The sequence below is a fragment of the Salvelinus namaycush genome, chromosome 34 (assembly GCF_016432855.1).
Source record: "Salvelinus namaycush isolate Seneca chromosome 34, SaNama_1.0, whole genome shotgun sequence".
NCBI classification, from domain to species: domain Eukaryota; kingdom Metazoa; phylum Chordata; class Actinopteri; order Salmoniformes; family Salmonidae; genus Salvelinus; species Salvelinus namaycush.
In genome coordinates this window covers 39,636,520-39,652,246 of record NC_052340.1, presented here as the reverse complement: position 1 = coordinate 39,652,246, position 15,727 = coordinate 39,636,520, and positions in this window count along the sequence as shown.

Below are 15,727 nucleotides of genomic sequence, written 5' to 3'. Positions count from 1 at the left end.
CTGGCTACATGTGACCACATCCTGCTCCAGGCCCTGGCTACATGTGTCCACGTCCTGCCCCAGACCCCAGACCCTGGCTACATGTGACCACGTCCTGCTCCAGGCCCTGGCTACATGTGACCACGTCCTGCTCCAGACCCCAGGCCCTGGCTACATGTGACCACGTCCTGCTCCAGACCCCAGGCCCTGGCTACATGTGACCACGTCCTTCTGAGGGACCCCTGCTGGGGGGCCTTCATTATGGTAGGGATATCTCTTCAGGCATGTCCTCTGGCTCCCCTTACACTCACGCACGCACCGACACACATACACGTGTTCAACCTCATGATTCATTAAGGATCCGCTCCCAGTGGAGATGCCAAGAACGCTAGCCTGCCAGGGGGATACGGAGAAATCAGCGGGATCTCGGAATGTTAAAGTCAACGTGTGTGTAGGCCTATGTGTGAGGAGAAAAGCCAAGGAACAGTGGGGTACAGATCCAGAGGGGATTTTAGACAGACAGAGAGGGGTAAAGGGGATTTTAGACAGACAGAGGGGGGGGGTAAAGGGGATTTCAGACAGACAGAGGGGGGGGGGTAAAGGGGATTTTAGACAGACAGAGGGGGGGGGGGTAAAGGGGATTTTAGACAGACAGAGAGGGGTAAAGGGGATATTAGGCAGACAGAGAGGGGGATAGGGGATATTAGACAGACAGAGAGGGGGAAAGGGTATATTAGACAGACAGAGGGGGAAAAGGGATTTTTCAGCATCCAATTAATGTTTTCATGGACTTTCTTGATTTTGAATCTTGGTCCAGTAGAAGCAAACATTCTGAATGTTGTTAAGGCTGCGAAAGTTCAACTGAGATAGGAACAATATGACACCTGAACTTGGTTAAATAATTGTTTAATTCAAAGGTTAATAAATGGCAAATACAATTTCCGTATATACGGGTTCAATGTTTCATCACGCAGGATAAGACAGAGAACTGATTTGTTCCTGACAAAGATAGTATATTATACTCGTGACAGAGATTAGTTCCCACTTCCGAGCCGGCCTGTCAGAGTAGAGACTGGGCGTGGTTTAGACTCACCCAGCCTATCGTTGGTGTTGGCGCATAAGCTGGTCCCAGCCCCTTTGCGCTCTCTGGTGTCCTGTCGCTGTTGCTGTGTAGATTACGCTCCCTCACCCCAGAGACTGGGGTCAGACAGTTTTGTAACATTGTCTGAGATATTTGCACCTGTATACAATGTCCACTGTTCTCGCTCAAGGCTAACTACAGCTTCCCAGCACTCTTATCTGGGGCTAACTGTTACTTCCAGCACACACACAGACACCCAGGCTCCCAGGCCAACAGTTTGTCAATATCCAATCACGTTTGTTATAGTATTCAATCACATGTAATACAGTTGCTAATCACGTTTGTTATAGTATTCAATCACATGTAATACAGTTGCTAATATTCAATCACGTGTGTTATAGTATTGGGTTATAGTGCATAACTCAGAACCTCAGATGTTCTTCGTGTGTATAGTTTATCTGTTATTGTCTATTGTACACCACAGTCAGCAGTCTCCTGATTCACCCCCCTCCTGTGTCTCTCTAAGATTAGCACAGTCTCGGTCACACAGTACAGCGCCCTTTTTAACACACACACATTTCACACTGCTGTTCATATCTTATGCTCAGATACATTTGCTGCATACACACATATTTCAGGCTGTGGCCTCATGGTTAGGCCTTGAGCACTGGTAAGAGTGAGAACAATGGAAAATGCAGGTTCACATGAGTCAGTAATTCAAACTTTAATGCATAAGAAGCCCTACTAGCTTATAGTTAGTTAAGCATGTCAAAAAACCTTATAAAACCCCACAATGTTAAGAAAATACATCAGAGTGGTGAGCTGCACTAAGTCTCTTCACTAATACTGTATGGTGGTGAGATGCACTAAGTCTCTTCACTAATACTGTATGGTGGTGGGCTGGACTAAGTCTCTTCACTAATACTGTATGGTGGTGAGATGCACTAAGTCTCTTCACTAATACTGTATGGTGGTGAGATGCACTAAGTCTCTTCACTAAAACTGTATGGTGGTGAGCTGCACTAAGTCTCTTCACTAATACTGTGGTGAGCTGCACTAAGTCTCTTCACTAACACTGTGGTGAGATGCACTAAGTCTCTTCACTAACACTGGTGAGATGCACTAAGATTCTTCACTAACACTGTGGTGAGATGCACTAAGTCTCTTCACTAACACTGGTGAGATGCACTAAGATTCTTCACTAACACTGTATGGTGCTGAGCTGCAGTAAGTCTCTTCACTAATACTGTGGTGAGCTGCACTAAGTCTCTTCACTAACACTGTGGTGAGCTGCACTAAGTCTCTTCACTAACACTGTGGTGAGCTGCACTAAGTCTCTTCACTAATACTGTATGGTGGTGAGATGCACTAAGTCTCTTCACTAATACTGTATGGTGGTGAGATGCACTAAGTCTCTTCACTAATACTGTATGGTGGTGAGATGCACTAAGTCTCTTCACTAATACTGTATGGTGGTGAGATGCACTAAGTCTCTTCACTAATACTGTATGGTGGTGAGATGCACTAAGTCTCTTCACTAATACTGTGGTGAGCTGGACTAAGTCTCTTCACTAACACTGTATGGTGGTGAGATGCACTAAGTCTCTTCACTAACACTGTGGTGAGCTGCACTAAGTCTCTTCACTAACACTGTATGGTGGTGAGATGCACTAAGTCTCTTCACTAATACTGTGGTGAGATGCACTAAGTCTCTTCACTAATACTGTGGTGAGATGCACTAAGTCTCTTCACTAACACTGTGGTGAGCTGGACTAAGTCTCTTCACTAACACTGTGGTGAGATGCACTAAGTCTCTTCACTAACACTGTATGGTGGTGAGATGCACTAAGTCTCTTCACTAATACTGTATGGTGGTGAGATGCACTAAGTCTCTTCACTAATACTGTATGGTGGTGAGATGCACTAAGTCTCTTCACTAATACTGTGGTGAGATGCACTAAGTCTCTTCACTAATACTGTGGTGAGATGCACTAAGTCTCTTCACTAACACTGTGGTGAGATGCACTAAGTCTCTTCACTAATACTGTATGGTGGTGAGATGCACTAAGTCTCTTCACTAATACTGTGGTGAGCTGCACTAAGTCTCTTCACTAACACTGTATGGTGGTGAGATGCACTAAGTCTCTTCACTAATACTGTGGTGAGATGCACTAAGTCTCTTCACTAATACTGTATGGTGGTGAGATGCACTAAGTCTCTTCACTAATACTGTGCTGAGCTGCACTAAGTCTCTTCACTAACACTGTGGTGAGCTGGACTAAGTCTCTTCACTAATACTGTATGGTGGTGAGCTGCACTAAGTCTCTTCACTAACACTGTGGTGAGATGCACTAAGTCTCTTCACTAATACTGTATGGTGGTGAGATGCACTAAGTCTCTTCACTAATACTGTATGGTGGTGAGCAGCACTACGTCTCTTCACTAATACTGTATGGTGGTGAGATGCACTAAGTCTCTTCACTAATACTGTATGGTGGTGAGCTGCACTAAGTCTCTTCACTAACACTGTGGTGAGATGCACTAAGTCTCTTCACTAATACTGTGGTGAGATGCACTAAGTCTCTTCACTAATACTGTGGTGAGATGCACTAAGTCTCTTCACTAATACTGTATGGTGGTGAGATGCACTAAGTCTCTTCACTAACACTGTGGTGAGCTGCACTAAGTCTCTTCACTAACACTGTATGGTGGTGAGATGCACTAAGTCTCTTCACTAATACTGTGGTGAGATGCACTAAGTCTCTTCACTAACACTGTGGTGAGCTGCACTAAGTCTCTTCACTAATACTGTATGGTGGTGAGATGCACTAAGTCTCTTCACTAACACTGTGGTGAGCTGCACTAAGTCTCTTCACTAACACTGTATGGTGGTGAGATGCACTAAGTCTCTTCACTAACACTGTGGTGAGATGCACTAAGTCTCTTCACTAATACTGTATGGTGGTGAGATGCACTAAGTCTCTTCACTAACACTGTATGGTGGTGAGATGCACTAAGTCTCTTCACTAACACTGTGGTGAGCTGCACTAAGTCTCTTCACTAATACTGTGGTGAGCTGCACTAAGTCTCTTCACTAATACTGTATGGTGGTGAGCTGCACTAAGTCTCTTCACTAATACTGTGGTGAGCTGCACTAAGTCTCTTCACTAACACTGTGGTGAGATGCACTAAGTCTCTTCACTAACACTGTGGTGAGATGCACTAAGTCTCTTCACTAACACTGTATGGTGGTGAGATGCACTAAGTCTCTTCACTAACACTGTATGGTGGTGAGATGCACTAAGTCTCTTCACTAACACTGTGGTGAGCTGCACTAAGTCTCTTCACTAACACTGTGGTGAGCTGCACTAAGTCTCTTCACTAACACTGTATGGTGGTGAGATGCACTAAGTCTCTTCACTAACACTGTGGTGAGATGCACTAAGTCTCTTCACTAATACTGTATGGTGGTGAGATGCACTAAGTCTCTTCACTAACACTGCTGTACTGCAAGTGATATTTTTTGACTACATCTCCCAGGGGACTGCAGATATAATAGCTAAATATGGCATTATGACCTCCCACTGTAGCTGTACGTCCCACTGTAGCTGTACCTCCCACTATAGCTGTACCTCCCACTATAGCTGTACCTCCCACTATAGCTGTACCTCCCACTATAGCTGTACCTCCCACTATAGCTGTAACTAGGCGTTTCCAAACTCTCTGTCTGTAGGAGTCTTTCACACTCAGCAGGAGACTCTCTCTCTATGTGGAAGTCATTCACACTCAGCAGAAGACTCTCTCTGTCTCTCTGTGGGAGTTGTTCACACAGCAGGAGACTCTCTCTCTGTGTGGGAGTCGTTCACACAGCAGGAGACTCTCTCTCTGTGTGGGAGTCAGAAAGTCTAGAGAATAATTTTCTCATCTTGCCAAACATTCAGACATTTCTATGCCGGTATCTTCTTTTTTCTCCCGGAGTCATCCATCCGTGTTACGTACACACACCCAAAATAAACATGTTGAGCCTCGTGTCACAGCCTAAATAAAGTTACCAGCCTGGCAGCCTCACACATTGACAGGTCCCCTGCTGACAAGTCGATGAGGAGGAGAGACACGGAGAAAATACATAAAGGAGGGGGAGGTGTTGTAAGATATAGGTGGTGCTGAGAAACACACCCGAGTACCAACCCCGGTCTCCCCTACCTGGTTTACAGATGATAGACAAGTCAAATAATGATACTGTATAATGCAAGTCACATGGACTCAGACAATGAACGTTATCATCTAAATATATAAAAACAGTTTGTAGAGTAACACATTTTAACATTGTAATGTTGACACATTGTCTTCACACATACAGTACATCCACACGCATACAGCCAAACTACATCTCTCGCTCTCACACACACACACGCACAAACAGTAGACACACACCATACACGCATGCACACACACACACAAACAGTAGACACACACCACACACACACACAGTAGACACACACCACACACGCATGCACACCACACACACATGGGCACCAAAATGTTGTAAAACTGGTAAAAACCCTAAGAATAACTGATTTGCAAACAGTTTGTTACATAGTAATTACTGTTGCAAATTCAGTTATCCATGTAAATGTGTTTGTGTTCCAAAGTGGATTAGTAATTAGCATACTACTTGACTGCATGGATTTATCAGGCCCCAGTTATGTTACAATACTGGGATGTACTAGTGGACAGAGGGAGAGGGACCATACGGCTGGGTCAAGGTCAAAGTTCAAGTTTAATGCCATGTATAAGGACAAGTAGGCCATCAAACATCAGAAGTTATCTGTGACACCATGTAGAAAGTGTTTTCTAAAACATAATGGGTGATGTTTTGGTCCCTTAAAAGCTATTTTACACGGGACATATGATGTCTGTGCAGAAAATCTATTTTTGGACTAATAAATGAATGTACCCATTGATTCTTGGAAGAATATAACTTATAAATGCCTCATGAACTTAGTTCAACTGTGGTACCACATCAGAACCCAACATATGAGCTTGTTTTACTCCAAAGTGTGTAACCAACATACATGTAATGCCTCACAACATAGCCTTAACAAAATCATTCAAACAAAACATTCAAGAATAAACATCAAGCATTTCACAGATAATCATACATCAATACCCCCCCCCCAAAAAAAAATAAGTACATTATAGTGGTCAGTTTGTTGTCTGTAAATTTGGAGGCAGAGAGAGAGGAGAGAGGAGAGAGGAGAGAGAGGAGAGAAAGAGCGAAAGAGAGAGGTCAGAAAAATGCTCAACCAGGATAGGTTAGTAGTCTAGTAAAAATCACTCACTCACTGTAGGTGCTGTTATTGTGAAGTGGAAAAGTCTAGGAGTAACACCGGCTCAACCGTAAAGTGGCTGACTACTGAGTTCCAGCACAATGACTGTGGCTGAACGACTGTTGTCCAGTCAACTCCTCGTTGGTGGCTGAACGACTGTTGTCCAGTCAACTCCTCGTTGGTGGCTGAACGACTGTTGTCCAGTCAACTCCTCGTTGGTGGACGAACGACTGTTGTCCAGTCAACTCCTCGTTGGTGGACGAACGACTGTTGTCCAGTCAACTCCTCGTTGGTGGACGAACGACTGTTGTCCAGTCAACTCCTCGTTGGTGGACGGTGTTGAAAGACCACGACAACCTTCTCTCTTTCAGGTTGTTTATTCACAACATGTAAATGTAGTTAATGCAAGACAGAGAGAGACTGACTCACTCCAGTTAGACTGACACAAAGAACATAACCTCAGGGCTGTCCCTTGATTGGTTAGAAAGCCATCAATCATCAAACTACGTTGTAGGCGGGATCTCCACTCATAACCACTGAGGTAAATATATATATATATGAACTGGGAACAGCGTCCAAGATGTCCAACCGTTGTTTTCAACGTAATCTTACTCACGCTCGCATACGCCGTTTTCGTGGCGGTTGCCATCTGCTTTCCAGAGCCCGACAACACCTGCACACTAGCCCCCAGTCCCTCTGGAGAAGCACTGGAGCAGGGTAAGCAGAGGCGACGTCATTCACATCATCCAGAAACATGACAGACATTAGACTAATATATCTTCGGATGGAGAATTTATTTTATTTTATTGGCATCGAAACAATTACTTGAATAATTCAATGGACTAATGTGATATAACGATAAGTATCTGTCACGCCCTGGCCTTAGTATTCTTTGTTTCCTTTATTATTTTAGTTAGGTCAGGGTGTGACATGGGGAAGGTATATTTTTTTGTATTGTCTAGGGTGGTTGTATGGTTTAGGGGGTTAAGTAGAGTAGATGGGTTTGTGTTTAGTGTAGGTGTCTAGCTGTGTCTATGTTGAACGTTTGTTGCTTGTCTATGCACTTACGTCACTTAGCTTCACGGTAGTAGGTTTGTTATTTTATTAGTTTGTGTATAGTGTTCGTTTCGTGTTTTTCTCTCTTCTAAATAAAAGAAGATGTATTTTTCACACGCTGCGCCTTGGTCCTCTTTCTCACCCATAGACGATCGTGACAGTATCTTTTAAAAATATATATTTTTTAATTGGACTTAAATATGGGGACGTCTTTCTTCAGCTAAACTACAACCAAATGGTTGATCATTTTATTTGACTAAAGATGTAAGGATAAATCCACGTTGATATGTTTCTCAAAATGTAAATATATTTTATGAGGATAACCAAAGAGAATGAATGATTGAACTCATTGGAAGTCTGACTTTAAATCTCCATGCACTTCCTATCTTACCACGTGGCTGTTTTTAGAGGATTGTGGGTAATTCAACATGTTTGGACTTTATGATTATTTTACACATTGTTTAATGCATGTTTGAAGAAATAAAAATATATTTCTACATGAGTATTAAGCAGCTTGTTTTATCATGAGGTGTAATGAATCTTGAAGAACGGATATCAAAACCATCAGGGAAAAAAAGATGTTCAATGATGAAACAAACCCATACCTACATTTACAGCTTTCAACAGCAGCTGCAAATACAGTACCTTGCAATGCTTGCTGTAAAGTCTGTAGTTACTGCTAGTGGATTGAGCACTTGCTCAGCGATACCTGTCAAAAATGGGTTAAACTGACAAATGATCAGATACATAAATCAATGTTAAAACATTAAAATACTTCCCGAAGAAGTGATGTAATTCTGCACCAGACAGGATTTGAAACACATCACAATAGTGTTAAGAAGCTTTAGGAGAGGAAATTACACCAAAAGAGGTTTCTAATTCTACACTAAAACACAACTCGAAACACTAAAATAGTTTTCCAAACCTTCTTCTGGTAGTGCTCCCAGTCCCAGGCAAGGTGTTACACAACACGTGATTAAGTGGTGTTACAACACACCATGTCATGTTTCAAAACATCTCTGGACGATGTGTTTACATACTTCAGCAAAGTTAAAAGAGCGACTGCCTTTAAAAAGCAGCAAGTCGCCTTGAAAACGGGCCTATGTGGAATCGATGAGTCAGAAACATCCTTGTGTCAAAATTGACTACAAAATGTAAACAGGAATATTTTGATCATAAAGTCAGTCTCGTTTGGAACATCCGTGCATCACAATGGGTTATAATGAAGGTTGGCTTTTGATTGGATGATACCCATTAAACATGAGCTGAAGTGCTCTGGTGATTGCTCCCCATCCAATAGCATAGACACCACTACAGACCTAAAGGGGTCTTAAAATTCAAAATCAAATAGCGAAATGATCCACGGTATGACCGTCTTAAAAATTCCATATGTTAGCTTAGTGGACCCCCACCACAATCATTAACCTCTACGGGATTGATCAGGAAACAAACACCCAAGACTGAAATCTGGTTTTATCTAATGATGAGTAAATGGGAACTGTATCAAACACATCAAACATATGGAAACCAAATGATTGACTCTGTCCCATTTATTCCATGTCAGCCATTACACAGAGCCCATCCTCCTGTAGCTCCTTCCACCAGCCTCCACTGTATTCCATTCACATTACAACAGTACATGGGATCAGAACATACATCTGCAATACAGGCACATACCATGGCATCATAATTCATATACAAATATCATGATATTATCATACATTGCCAGATGACAATTTAACCAAGTATTTGTCTAAATATCTACAGTAAGCTTACCTCTGTATCTTCCTGACTGGTGGTACAGTAAGCAGTAAGCTTACCTCTGTATCCTCCTGACTAGTGGTCACCAGGTCCTGCCGTGTAGTTCTGGGCTGATCCCTCACCTTCCTCATGATCATTGATGCCCCACGAGGTGAGATCTTGCATGGAGCCCCAGACCGAGGGTGATTGACTGTCATCTTGAAATTCTTCCATTTTCTAATAATTGCGCCAACAGTTGTTGCCTTTTCACCAAGCTGCTTGCCTATTGTCCTGTAGCCCATCCCAGCCTTGTGCAGGTCTACAATTTTATCCCTGATGTCCTTACACAGCTCTCTGGTCTTGGCCATTGTGGAGAGGTTGGAGTCTGTTTGATTGAGTGTGTGGACAGGTGTCTTTTATACAGGTAATTAGTTCAAACAGGTGCAGTTAATACAGGTAATGAGTGGAGAACAGGAGGGCTTCTTAAAAAAAAACTAACAGGTCTGTGAGAGCCGGAATTCTTACTGGTTGGTAGGTGATCAAATACTTATGTCATGCAATAAAATGCAAATTAATTACTTAAAAATCATACAATGTGATTTTCTGGATTTTTGTTTTAGATTCCGTCTCTCACAGTTGAAGTGTACCTATGATAAAAATTACAGACCTCTACATGCTTTGTAAGTAGGAAAACCTGCAAAATCGGCAGTGTTTCAAATATCGGCAGTGTTTCTCCCCACTGTATATAAGGTCCAATGCAGCCATTTTTTTCTCAATATAACCTTAATGTGATATCAAACAATTAAGTAACTTAATGTAATTGTTTTCAATTAAAATGGTAAAAGCTTGAATAAATAGCTTGAACATGCAGAACATGGCCGATTCTGATGCGGAACACGGCCGATTCTGATGCGGAACACGGCCGATTCTGATGCGGAACACGGCCGATTCTGATGCGGAACACGGCCGATTCTGATGCGGAACACGGCCGATTCTGATGCGGAACACGGGCGATTCTGATGCGGAACACGGCCGATTCTGATGCGGAACACGGCCGATTCTGATGCGGAACACGGCCGATTCTGATGCGGAACACGGCCGATTCTGATGCGGAACACGGCCGATTCTGATACGGAACACGGCCGATTCTGATGCGGAACACGGCCGATTCTGATGCAGAACACTACCACAGTTTCACCCTAAAAGTGTTGGCTTGTGTGACCTGCCCATTTGTGTTTCCCAGGTGAGGCTGCTTTCCAACTTTAGACAAACCCCAGGTCAGGACATACTGCATGGTGATTATTTGTGCGTTTCCCTGTGAAAAAAAATCAACACAAAAAACACAGGAAAATGTAGAATAATTACAGTTTTTCAGTAGTAGTTGCTAATTATGTTATGTAAAATAGTAAGAGAAGTAATTCTTCATACTCTACATTTCTCTCATCTTATATTACTGAATGAAATGTTAGTGAGAAGAAAAATTACACGGGGGAAACTCACTGGACGAGCCTGAGGCCGCGGGGGAAACTCACTGGAGCAGCCTGAGGCTGCGGGGGAAACTCACCGGACGAGCCTGAGGCCGCGGGGGAAACTCACCGGATGAGCCTGAGGCCGCGGGGGAAACTCACTGGACGAGCCTGAGGCCACAGGAGAAACTCACCGGACGAGCCTGAGGCCGCGGGGGAAACTCACCAGACGAGCCTGAGGCCGCGGGGGAAACTCACTGCTGAACTATGCTGACCACTGTCTCCCATCACATTTACCAGAATGTTGCTATTGTCAAGGACATTCACACCTTTTCCGGTAATGTGAAACCTCAAGTTCAAACAAAACCCCCAAAAATGTCAACAGCATGGCCAGCTTTGTTGGGTTGTATTGCAGAAATCTCACAATGAAAGCAGTATGTGTATATGTGTGTGTGTGTGCACTCCGATACAGTATGTCAGAGGTTGGTAACCCTGGTCCTGGAGTACTGCAGGCACTTTGTGTTTTTGATTAACCGACCTGGTAGACCAGGTGTGCTGAATTAAGGCAGTAACTGAACTGATTAATTAGCTCAGAGTTTGGGAGAGAAAAATGAGGATAGGGGAACAAGGGTTAGGGTGGCTGTAACGTTCGTCTTGTGGTGAATGAGCGGACCAAGGCGCAGCGGGTGATGAATACATGACGAATTTAATTAAATAAAAAGACGAACATGAAGAACACTTGGAATACTACAAAACAAGAAACGAATGTGAACAAACCTGAACTAGAGAACATAACGCACGAACAGGAACGAACACATACACGAACGAAAACGAAACAGTCCCGTGTGGTGCGACATACACAGACACAGGAACAATCACCCACAAACAAACAGTGTGAACACCCTACCTTAATATGGTTCTCAATCAGAGGAAACGTCAAACACCTGCCCCTAATTGAGAACCATATCAGGCAACACATTGAACCCAACATAGAAACACATAACATAGAATGCCCACCCCAACTCACGCCCTGACCAACTAAACAAAATACAAAAACAACGGAAAACAGGTCAGGAACGTGACAGAACCCCCCCCTCAAGGTGCGAACTCCGGGCGCACCCCTAAAACTCAAGGGGAGGGTCTGGGTGGGCATCTATCCGCGGTGGCGGCTCCGGCGCAGGACGAGGACACCACTCCACCATTGTCTTTGTCCCCCTCCTTAGCGTCCCTTGAGTGGCGACCCTCGCCCCCGACCCTGGTCCAGGAACCTTCACCAAGGCCCCTCCTAAATAGCGGAGACAACTCAGGACAGAGAGGTAGCTCAGGACAGAGAGGTAGCCCAGGACAGAGAGGTAGCCCAGGACAGAGAGGTAGCTCAGGACAGAGAGGTAGCTCAGGACAGAGGGGTAGCTCAGGACAGAGGGGTAGCTCAGGACAGAGGGGTAGCTCAGGACAGAGGGGCAACTCCGGACTGAAGGACAGCTCCGGACAGAGAGGCAGCTCTGGACTGAATGGTTGCTCCGGACTAGATGCAGTTCCGGACTATATGGCAGCTCATGACTGGAGGGCAGCTCATGACTGGAGGGCAGCTCATGACTGGAGGGCAGCTCATGACTGGAGGGCAGCTCATGACTGGAGGGCAGCTCATGACTGAAGGGCAGCTCATGACTGGAGGGCAGCTCATGACTGGCTGAAGGCTCTGGCTGCTCCTGTCTGGCGGAAGGCTCTGGCTGCTCCTGTCTGGCGGAAGGCTCTGGCTGCTCCTGTCTGGCGGAAGGCTCTGGCTGCTCCTGTCTGGCGGAAGGCTCTGGCTGCTCCTGTCTGGCGGAAGGCTCTGGCGGCTCCTGTCTGGCGGAAGGCTCTGGCGGCTCCTGTCTGGCGGACGGCTCTAGCGGCTCCTATCTGACGGACGGCTCTAGCGGCTCCTGACTGACGGACGGCTCTGAAGGCTCAGGACAGACGGGCGGCTTTGAAGGCTCAGGACAGACGGGCGGCTTTGAAGGCTCAGGACAGACGGGCGGCTTTGAAGGCTCAGTACAGACGGGCAGCGCAGGCGGCGCTTGGCAGAAGGACAGCTCAGACGGCGTTGGGCAGACGGGCAGTTCAGGCGCCGCTGGGCAGACGGCAGACTCTGGCCGGCTGAGGCGCACTGTAGGCCTGGTGCGTGGTGCCGGAACTGGTGGTACCGGGCTAAGGACACGCACCTTAAGGCTAGTGCGGGGAACAGGAACAGGACGCACAGGACTCTGGAGATGCACAGGAGGCTTGGTGCGTGGTGCCGGAACTGGTGGTACTGGGCTGGAGACACGCACCATAGGGCGAGTGCGTGGAGGAGGAACAGGGCTCTGGAGACACACTGGAAGCCTGGTGCGTGGTGTTGGCACTGGTGGTACTGGGCTGGGGCGGGGAGGTGGCGCCGGATATACCGGACCATGCAGGCGTACTGGCTCCCTTGAGCACTGAGCCTGCCCAACCTTACCTGGTTGTATGCTCCCCGTAGCCCGACCAGTGCAGGGAGGTGGAATAACCCGCACTGGGCTGTGTAGGCGAACCGGGGACACCATGCGTAAGGTTGGTGCCATGTATGCCGGCCCGAGGAGACGCACTGGAGACCAGACGCGTTGAGCCGGCTTCATGGCACCTGGCTCAATACTCAATCTAGCCCTACCAGTGCGGGGAGGTGGAATAACCCGCACCGGGCTATGCACACGTACAGGAGACACCATGCGCTCTACCGCATAACACGGTGTCTGCCCGTACTCTCGCACTCCACGGTAAGCATAGGGAGTTGGCGCAGGTCTCCTACCTGACTTCGCCACACTCCGTTGTAGCCCCCCCCCAAGAAATGTTTGGGTTTGACTCGCGGGCTTCCAGCCTTGCTTCCGTGCTGCCTCCTCATATCGCCTCCTCTCGGCTTTAGCTGCCTCCAGCTCTTCACGAGGGAGGCGATATTCTCCCGGTTGTGCCCAAGGTCCCTTACCATCCAGTATCTCCTCCCAAGTCCAAGAATCCTGCGGTCGCTGCTGCTGTCGCTGCTGCCCGTTACCCCGCTGCTTGATCCTTTGTTGGTGGGTGATTCTGTAACGTTCGTCTTGTGGTGAATGAGCGGACCAAGGCGCAGCGGGTGATGAATACATGACGAATTTAATTAAATAAAAAGACAAACACGAAGAACACTTGGAATACTACAAAACAAGAAACGAATGTGAACAAACCTGAACTAGAGAACATAACGCACGAACAGGAACGAACACATACACGAACGAAAACGAAACAGTCCCGTGTGGTGCGACATACACAGACACAGGAACAATCACCCACAAACAAACAGTGAGAACACCCTACCTTAATATGGTTCTCAATCAGAGGAAACGTCAAACACCTGCCCCTAATTGAGAACCATATCAGGCAACACATTGAACCCAACATAGAAACACATAACATAGAATGCCCACCCCAACTCACGCCCTGACCAACTAAACAAAATACAAAAACAACGGAAAACAGGTCAGGAACGTGACAGTGGCGAGCAGAGGCAACTAGGCCCTTTATACAAAGAGGAATGGCAAGTTGTGATTTTTTTTGGTTTATTTTTATTAATTTAACCTTTAATTAACTAGGCAAGTCAGTCAAGAACAAATTCATATTTACAATGACGGCCTACCCCGGACGACGCTGGGCCAATTGTGCGCCGCTCTATGGGACTCCCAATCATGGCCGGATGTGATACAGCCTGGATTTGAACCAGGTACTATAGTGACGCCTCTTGCACTGAGATGCAGTGCCTTAGACGCCTTGAAGATGCTTCTGTCTTCCTTTTACACTCAACAATGTCTATGTGTTTATGCATAGACATGGAAGACTTGTGGTCTTCATAGAATTACCTGATACTCATCTGTACACCAATATCCCACACCTGGAACTTCAGGTTGTTGTACGTCACCACATCTCCACGTTGAAGACGATGGCTGTAAAAAACACAAAACACAATGACAGAGATTAAACACCTTGAGCTATGAGCACACATGTCAAACTAAAGGAATGCCCTTTAATCATTCACTCTATTTATGACATGTGGAAAGACCACTATAATAAAATGGAGTACACAAAAATAAATTCTCCCTGTATGCACCTGGAAATTAGACAACAGAACATGTGTGAACCACCGTTCCAAGTAGAAAGAAATGAAAAACAGAAGTGGTACATACTGGGAATGGCGGCGACCACATCTCCAACCTCCTGGTGCTACAGGAGGACGGTATTTATACCAGCTCCAGTATGCAGCGATAGAAGTTCAAGTAACGCTACTGTAGGGTTATGCTACTGTAGTTTAATGCTACTGTATTACTGTAGTGTAATGCTACTGTATTATTGTAGTGTAATGCTACTGTATTACTGTAGTTTAATGCTACTGTATTACTGTAGTGTAATGCTACTGTATTACTGTAGTGTAATGCTACTGTAGTGTAATGCTAGTGAGTGCTACTGTAGTGTAATGCTACTGACGTGTTTTGCTACTGTATTACTGTAGTGTAATGCTACTGTATTACTGTAGTGTAATGCTACTGTATTACTGTAGTGTAATGCTACTGTATTACTGTAGTGTAATGCTACTGTAGTGTAATGCTACTGAAGTGTAATGCTACTGTATTACTGTAGTTTAATGCTACTGTATTACTGTAGTGTAATGCTACTGTATTACTGTAGTGTAATGCTACTGTATTACTGTAGTTTAATGCTACTGTATTACTGTAGTGTAATGCTACTGTAGTGTAATGCTACTGAAGTGTAATGCTACTGTATTACTGTAGTGTAATGCTACTGAAGTGTAATGCTACTGTATTACTGTAGTGTAATGCTACTGTATTACTGTAGTGTATGCTACTGTATTACTGTAGTGTAATACTACTGTAGTGCTACTGTAGTGTAATGCTACTGTAGTGTAATGCTACTGTAGTGATCGAGGGAGAGGAGTGGGACCAGGACTGCTTGCCCTGGACCAGTGTAGTTTAAAAACACTTGACAAAAGCTACATCACCAGTATCTTTGTTTAGACCTATCCTGTTATTTATGTG